At 46.3% G+C, this 9,401-nt stretch overlaps 1 pseudogene; it reads left to right on the top strand.

The window, feature by feature from the left end:
• The first annotated feature begins 4,121 nt into the window (after window positions 1–4,121).
• LOC146200778 (uncharacterized) overlaps window positions 4,122–9,401 on the top strand; it is a 42,890-nt pseudogene continuing 37,610 nt past the window's right edge.

The raw sequence follows: 9,401 nt of genomic DNA, 5'->3' as shown, positions 1-9,401 counted from the left end.
GTGCCTCGTTATGGACCATCAACCCATCGTCCGAGCCCGCAGTTTTACCAACGGGATTGAAGCTTGCCTCTTGTAGACCCGATGCGCCCCACGTCGTTGCTTTGGTCACAGATGCTACGAGTGCCATCGTACCTTTGCCTGCTGATGAAACTTCAATCTCCCGCATGATCAGCGCCGATCTCAGCTCACCTCAACGCCGTACTCTTGTGGATATTCTTCTACCTTTTTCGCCTATGTTTGACTTTTCTGAAACAGATGGACCAACCTCTCGCCCTGCACATCGGACCCATCATAGCATCGACACTGGTTCGGCTCGTCCCATTCGTCAAAAGCCATATCGCGTGTCCCCATCTGAGCGCAAAGTCATTCATGAGCAAGTGGAGGACATGCTACAGAAAAAGGTGATACAGGAGTCATCTAGCCCCTGGGCTGCCCCTGTTATTCTTGTACGCAAGAAAGACGGTTCGTGGCGATTCTGCGTCGATTATCGGCGTTTAAATTCTGTTACGAAAAAGGACGTCTATCCTCTTCCTCGCATAGACGATGCCCTCGACTGCCTCTCTGGTGCGTCCTATTTTTCTTGTCTTGATCTCAGATCTGGCTACTGGCAAATTCCAATGGACCCTGCAGATAAGAAAAAAACAGCCTTCGTAACGCCAGATGGCCTTTATGAGTTTAATGTTATGCCATTCGGGCTGTGTAATGCGCCAGCTACATTCGAACGCTTTATGGACACAGTTTTGCGCGGCTTAAAATGGGACATTTGTCTTTGCTATCTGGACGATGTCGTGATATTTGGGAAATCCTTCCAAGAACACAATGACCGTCTAGTACGTGTCTTGAATTGCCTGCACAACGCCGCCCTAATTCTGAACTCCAAAAAGTGCCGCTTTGGAGAGCGCCAAGCGCTGGTGCTAGGACACCTTGTCAATGGTGATGGTGTAATGCCGGATCCCCAGAAAACTGCCGCTGTTGAGTCTTTTAAACCCCCGCAGACAGTGAAGGAGTTGCGCAGTTTTCTAGGGTTGTGCTCGTATTTTAGACGCTTTATACATCGCTTTGCTGACGTTGCTTACCCATTGACGTGCCTTCTCCACAAAAACTCTACTTTTAACTGGACACCAGACTGCGACGCGTCATTCCGTCAACTGAAGTTCCTTTTAATATCGAAACCCATCTTACGTCACTTCGATCCTACTGCAATGACAGAAGTACACACGGACGCTAGTGGAATCGGTCTTGGTGCAGTCCTTGTCCAACGGCACAATGAACGAGAGCATGTTATCGCGTACGCAAGTCGTACCCTGAGCAAGCCGGAGCGAAACTACACAGTCACCGAACAGGAATGCCTAGCTGTAGTTTTCGCTGTGCAGCGTTTCCGTTCATATTTGTACGGACGTTCGTTTACTATCGTAACTGACCATCATTCACTCTGTTGGTTGCGGAACCTTCGAGACCCATGTGGTCGCCTCGCACGCTGGGCCCTCCGGTTACAGGAATATGACTTTGCCGTGGTTTACAAAAGCGGGAGGCGTCATGCAGACGCAGATTGTCTTTCTAGGATGCCAATGGCCACGACTGGACCTGAAAGCGACGATTTCGACAATTATATATCGACCCTCGAGCCAGCGTTCCCCGACACGAATGTTTTCAAAACGGAACAGCAAAATGATACCAGTCTGCAGCCTCTCTTTGCCCAAGCCAACGTACCTACAAGCCGTTTTTGTGTGCATGATGGCCTCCTATGGAAAAAGAGTTATTCGCCTGTCGGCCAGCGATACCTACTCGTAGTTCCCAAGACGTTGTGCGCGGACGTATTGCGTGTTATGCATGATAATCCAACTTCTGGGCATTTGGGATCGGTTAGAACACTCCACCGTGCTCAAGAAAGATTTTACTGGCTCAGAATGCGCTCGACGGTTGAACAATACGTTGCCAGTTGCAAGCAATGTCAACGCCACAAACGTCCAACTGCAACTCCGTCTGGCTTGCTGCACCCTGTGAAGACCCCGACAGCACCGTTTGATCAAGTAGGCATTGACCTCGTAGGTCCGTTTCCGAAGTCCGTGGATGGAAATCGCTGGATTGTAATCTGCGTGGACTATCTCACACGTTACTGTGAAACCGCCGCTCTTCCATCTGCTACGGCGCATCAGGTGTCGCTTTTCTTGCTGCACTCAGTCATCTTACGACACGGGCCGCCACGAATTGTCATCACTGACCGGGGCCGACAATTCACTGCTGATGTTGTTGAAGAGCTCATGCGTTTATGCGCCGTAACTTTCCGACACTCGACGCCATACCATCCCCAGACAAATGGCTTGACTGAGCGCGTCAACAGAACGCTTATCAACATGCTAGCCATGTATGTGGACGCAGGGCATAAGAACTGGGACACCATACTGCCCTTCATCACGTATGCGTTTAATACCGCCACGCATGAGACGACTGGATACAGTCCATTTTTTCTGCTTTACGCCAGACCGCCACGCTACTCTCTGGATACTATCCTGCCCTTCACAAGCCGTGAAGACCCCTGCCTGGCTGCGACCCTCTGTCTCGCCGAAGAAGCTCGGAGAATCGCCCGATTACGGTCTGGTGCTTCACAAGAACGTTCCAAAGTGCGATACGATTCCAGTCACCGGCGGGTCACGTACTCTGTAGGTGATTTAGTCTGGCTATGGCGTCCAATTCGGCGCCGTGGCCTACATCAAAAACTCTTGGCCCATTATGACGGCCCATATGTGGTTATCAAACGCCTTAGTGATTTAACTTATGGGATAGCCCGCCTGACAGCATCGGGTCGCCGGTCTGCCAAAACCGAACTGTGTCATGTTGCCCGCTTGAAGCCGTGTCAGCCTCGCACGACTCACGAACACGCCCAGAGGGCTTCGTCTGAGTAGGGGGGAAATGTCACGCTAATGACGACGACGAGGGATGGTGATGGTGAGGCAGAAGAAGAAGACGAAGCGTTGGTGCCTGGGGCTAGTAGGCTTCACCTTATCCCACTGCCATATCACTGTAAATAAACACCCCTTTGCTATTTCATCGTAACAATATTAACGGAAAACCTCAAATTCCTTTGTCTTGTTCCCCTCGTGCTTACATACCTTTTAAACTAATGGTTATACAGTGTCCATAACCACATATCCTTAAAGTGAAACTCTTTCTGAACAAAACAACACTAAACGCGCACACATCCCCCCATACATTCCAAATCTACACTATTTTTTCCAGAATTTTCAAATTCGGCTTTAGCCACAGACCTCCACGTGTGTAGCAATCTTCCAAAGCAACACTTACTCAGCATTCCTAACCCGATAAAAGTACTCTCCGTCCCGAAAAAAACAACACTTAATTCGCACAAATCCCCCACGCAATCCAAAACTGCACTATTTTAACCTAAATCTTCAATTTCGGATTTAGCCCCAAACCAACACCTTCGAGCCTCCACTCCCACGAGCTTAGTGGAATCATCCCTAACTCTCTCAAACCACAAGAATTGCCCTCCTCTCTTCATCCCGACCTGAACAACACCCAGAAACAACACATTCCGTTCACTTAAACTTCATTTCCAACATTTCACTCAAAATCCTAAAATTGGACTTAGTCATTTTCAATACCCCGACCGGCCTGACCTCCGCAATCATTTAACTTCCCCACACCTGACCTTTTTCGTTACACCCCAACCATCTCACCCTTCTTACTTCTAATATCACCAATTAAGTCTACAAAGTATCGCCTGATTAGCTATAAAAAAGGGAAAGAGGGGTAGCGGAGGAAAATTTTGGCTATTTCTTTTTCTTTTTACAGTACAACCTACTCTCCTAATCTAAACTGCGCAACGTATTCTAGCCTTTGTACCACGATCTATTACTCTTGTATTCAGTGAATTCTCATTGTTTGTGTCTTTTGACACTGTTTTTATTTTTGAGTGTCGGAGTGTCATGCCATTTTATTAGGACCCAAATATAGGTATCTACCAAAACTGCATGCACTTTACCAATTCCAATTTATCACTGAGGGAAACACACAATAATAACAGAAATGCAGAGGTACACGTCCCATTATACAGTTCTCACAAAGAAAAAGGGCTCCAAAGCAAAAAATCCCCCTCGGAGATGGCTAGTACACCGGCAGGCACCGGCAGCCAGGCACTGTGTAAACAAAACCCTAACCAAGGAAACAACCTTCTGAGCACCTCCGATAGCTCATCGAGCTCAGAACAGAATTCGGACCAGTCCGAGGATGAGGAGGAGACGCCCAGCAGTCCTCCCACCCGGGACAATATCCCAGCACAGGCACCAGGCCCAGAGGAGGGGACGACTACAACAGAAGGAAAAGAGAAACCGGCCGCCATCCTCCAGAGGAACGACCTCGAATTTATGCAGGCCATCGCAGCAGGCCGGGGTCACGGCCTTTCCACAGCACTGGCAAACAAACTCCTTGAGGCTTTTAATAACGTAAAGACTGCCCTCATTTCGGCTGCACTCAAGCACGCAGAGCTCACGGGCTCCCTGAGGGCCCTCAGGGAGATTAAGGCTCCTCCCCCGCGCACAGGCCTTCAGGCCATGGAGATCCCAAAGCTCCAACAAAAGGAACCCCCCCTCCAGACTAACGCCATAGTCATACAGGCGAAATCATCGAATGGCACAAAGCCAACAGCTATTTCCACGTTCCTCCAAAAACCTATGATCCAAATGTGGAGATGCGGGTCAACGGGGACGGTGTGGTGGTCAGCTCCACCAGCGAGGATGAGATAAAGAGGCTCTAGAGTGCTCTTGAGAACAACCCGAGAGCTCACGAGCTATCAACACACCAACCAGCCCTAAGGGGGCTGATGTTTAAGATAGTCGGCCTCCCCAAGGACTTCATTTCAAGAGTTTTTGCGCTACGATATACACACATACACAAGAAAGCAGGAACCACGTACACAGGACAAGCGCGCACTGACAACTAAGGTTTATTGATAACAGGGGTATACATTTAAAACATTCCAAACGCACTCTCTGATACAAGAAATCTCGCAAACTTTATTTCATCATTAGCATTACTGATGGCGTGCTTACGCAATTCTCTTCTCCAGCTTCCCATATCTGAAACGCTTCTTTTATTTCTCTTTCTTTTCTGTCTTTTGAACGGCCTAAGATTGTGGTTCCTTCAAAGTCTGGCTTGCATTTGTGTATTGCGCACTGGGGTGCGAGGTTTCCACGGTTATTGATTTTACCTAGATCATTACAGTGTTTCTTTAACCTCGTGTTCAAACACCTGCCTGTCTGATCTATGTACCTCATTCCGCATGATAAGGGAATGCTATACACAATGCCTGTATCACACTCAACAAATCCTTTTTTGTGCGCAATTCCGCATGTGTTGACTCTATCTTCCTGATCATTAGTCATTTTATGGCACAGGCTTATTAACGTTTTCGGAGCGGTGAACACGAGCTGGATATCATACCTACAAGCAACTTTATTTAAAGCATGGGATACAATATGTACTACGTACGGAATGGCGGCCACATTACTAACTTGCCCTAAATTATTTTTCCGCATCCTTTTGTTGTCACTCAAAATTTGTAGGTGTTTTTCTGCAACAGATGAGCACGAGGTTAAAGGAACACTGTAATGATATAGGTAAAATCAATAACCCTGGAAATCTCGCACCCCATTGCGCAAAACACAAATGCAAGTCAGACTTTGAAGGAACCACAATCTTAGGCCGTTCAAAAGACAGAAAAGAAAGAGAAATAAAAGAAGCGTTTCAGATATGGGAAGCTGCAGAAGACAAGTGCGTAAGCACGCCATCAGACATGCTTATTAATCATGAGATACAGTTAATAAAGGAGCGTAGGTGCGTAGGGATGCGACACTGCCTGTTCAGTGAGTTTGCGGGATTTCTTGTATCAGAGAGTGCGTGTGGAATGTTTTAAATGTAACCCTGTTATCAATAAACCTTAGTTGTCAGTGCGCGCTTGTCCTGTGTACATGGTTCCTGCTCTCTTGTGTATCTGTGTATATCGTAGCGCGAAAATTCTTAAAATGGCAAACCAACTAGCCCCCATTGCTGCTTTCCTCCCCACGGAGATGGAGAGGGAGGAAATCATCCCAGAACTGAAAAGGCACAACCGGTTGTGCCTGAAAAGGCGGAGGAAGTCAATCCTAATGGAAGGAGGGTTGTCATCCTGGCCACCAGCATGAACACATACCACCGCCTGAAGGAGACAGCTGGTTCGGGTGGGATGGACCTCCTTCCCTATAGACATAAACCATAACACCCCACTTTGCACGCAGTGCGCCACCTACGGACACGTAGCAAAGCACTGCCGCAACAGAGACCGGGCATGCATCATATGTGCGCAGCGCCACCATGAAGACGACTGCCGCAGCGACACAGCCAGGTGCAGAGAGTGCGCGGTCTCTGTTTGCCACTTTGCTGAGCACCCCCCCCCCCAGGCAGCACACCAACATCGCACCAACCCTGGCCCAACGTCGACAAAAATTGGTACCAACATTGGCGTAACACTGGATTTTTGAGAAATTACTACATTTTTATATATTGGTCCGGCTTATATGCCCACATTGCACCGGTCTTGGCACTGCCAACATAGGCAATCAGCAGGCCGTGCCCCTAGTGTCAGTACTGCAATGCCACTAGTATTCATTGGCACATGTGACATTGGCAGTAAACCGGCCGAGCCGCTAGTATCACATATTGGTATTTATTGGCATGCAACAAGTATTCATTGGCACACGTGGCATTGGCACTGCCGCTGTTAAGCCACCTTTAGCCATGCAGTTATTTCATTCTTGTCCTTACTGCTGCCATTTGCTTAACTGTCACTCTGACAATTGTGGTTTTCTTATGCAGTCATTTCCCAATACCACCTTGCATGTCATCTCCCTAAGGAGCCATTAAAACCATGCAATTAAATGAGGCAAGCAAAATATTTTCCGAAAACATTTTATTGAGAGCTCATATACATGTACATGCCACAAGGACATCAGAGGGCCAAAATGCAGTGCAGCAGGCATTGGGTACAGGGTTAATATGGGAGAGGCTAGTAGGTGTAATTGGAAACAGGGCACTAAGCAGCACATGATCAGGTAGTGCAGGTAGAGGTGATGGGGTGCAGTGTGCATTGGTCATGATGGAAGGGGCTGGACATGTTGAGCAGGGTTGATGCACTATAGCTTTGTAGTGCGAGAGGAGTTGCAGAAATAGGAGGCTGAGCATGGGTGCATTCCAGGGCAGTGTCCACCATGGATGGAAAATGGCAGTGGACTGTGTTCAGCATGATAGTTGGCATTGAAGGGTTAATGGATCAAGTGACGAGGTTGAGGGGGCGGGGGAAGCGCATGGCCCAGGTAGTAAGCTGGGCGCCCCGCAGGAAACAACCATTCAGGAACAGTTTGTTGAGGAGATTGGACCGTGGGTCTTACAAATGACATCTGCACAGAAGACAAGCATATATCACCATAAGATCTAAACTCACCTTCTCAACACTTATCCACACACATATTTGAAGTCTGGGTGCTCTATATGATTGAGTACAAAATACAGAACCCCGCTATAGTAAAACCTCTGATATAGTAAAGTGAAACTAAAGTCCGAGTTCATCTTCCATAGGCAACTGTACATTTTCCCCCTTTACAGTAAAGATGATTTTGGTAAAAATCGGGTAAAGTGCTTCTGGCCATGGCGACGACTCCCGCGCACTACCTAGAGTTGAAAGGCCAAGACTTTGTATTTGAAAACAGAACAATAACCCCGAGTGTTCGTTTAGGTGGCTTTACTACTAGCCGTAGTAGCAGTCAGAAGAAGCCTACTTTACAGAAGCCTTGGAGTCGTGAGGGAAAGCGCGCAGCGCGAAGAAGAAAAAAGTAAAGTTGTCTACAAACATAGCAAGGAGGCGGCATGTTCCATTCAGAAAGGAAAGGAGTAAAAGTGCAGCAAGAAATAGGGAAGGGAAAGAAATGGGTCAACATTCACTGCAATGTGCAGTACAAATCATGAGGCAGTGGTGGCAGAAAGTGGAGTTGCAGCGAAATAAGGTCTTACAGCACTTGAGTGCCATGCGAATTTATCATTTATTACCTTTTAAAAGACAGAAAGAGCAAAAAGGGACACCATGTTCATGCAAAGCTTTAGTTTTTGCATGAAATCGAACTTGGTTGCATTCGTAATCACGTCTTCATATTTCAGAGGTACTTCCACAAGATGTAGAGAAATTTTATAATGAAAAAATCACACAAAGATATAATAAAATCGAGATGGACGGTATTTAGGATTTTTTTTTATTAAGCAACAAGATGTGTTCAGTAAGTGCCTATTTAACTACTAGACAGCACTTTCAGGACCATGTCATCACAGACCACTGATACAGTAAAGACCATGATATAGTAAATATTTTCGCTGGCGTCAGTGGCTTTACTATAAAGGGGTTCTACTGTATATATTGAAGGCCTATTACCACACATTCTTCTTTTAGAGCACATTGCGACAGGTTTTTTAGCCTGCAATGGCATGCAGCATCTTATGACGTAGGGATAATAGACATATATGCAAAATAATATCCATTCGAGATACAAAAGACAGATATTTGGAAGGAAAAACCTGCTTCCGGCAAACCGATAACTTCAGGTGGATACTTAGTGTTCATATAGAATTACAGTTCCTGAAAATATGATGGTTCAGGCTCCAGAACTCAATTTTTAAAACACTCTTACATTCCTGCCTGCAATAGACAATATGAATTACTAAGCATACAAAACTGGATATTAAAGAACACATTAAAGAATACTTTTCTGCAGTACACCAGTTACAGGCAGGCATACATTACTGCGGCCAGAATAAAGAAATAATTGCCCTGACAGAATCAATCAAGCTATCTTCAATCAGCTAATTGAGGGAGATGTGTACATCGCAGATATTCTCAAGATAACCGTACCATTTCAAGTTCCAGCTTTTTAGTTTTCACAGCTTTATTGCTTGTTGCATTCTACTATAAACAATTGCTTTACTTGTAATGTACCATGGAATAGTTTTCATACAGTGCTCATTATAAATTAAAGACACCAGACCAACATGCACACAAACAAGAAAAGAAGAACGGGACAGAGCGCCATTCACGACTGATTTAGTGTGCAGAGTAAAGTAAATACATATCTCACTGCCGGCATATGCGCAAGGAACCCATTCAGCATCATGTAGTTTAAGATATGTTCAAGAAGCCCATGCCTCATACCACAACCTCTTTCTGTGAGAAAGCATTTCTTGAACATAGCTTAGCCTAAACTACATGATGCTGAATGTGATGTAGCTGAATGTGTTCCTTGCGCATGCGCCGGCAGTGAGATATATATGTACTTTGTTCAGCACAATAAATCAGTTGTGAGTGG

This window comes from Amblyomma maculatum, chromosome 2 (genome assembly GCF_055883805.1).
Source record: "Amblyomma maculatum isolate TAMU_Amacu chromosome 2, ASM5588380v1, whole genome shotgun sequence".
NCBI classification, from domain to species: Eukaryota; Metazoa; Arthropoda; class Arachnida; order Ixodida; family Ixodidae; genus Amblyomma; species Amblyomma maculatum.
This window is presented reverse-complemented; position numbering and strand designations above follow the sequence as displayed.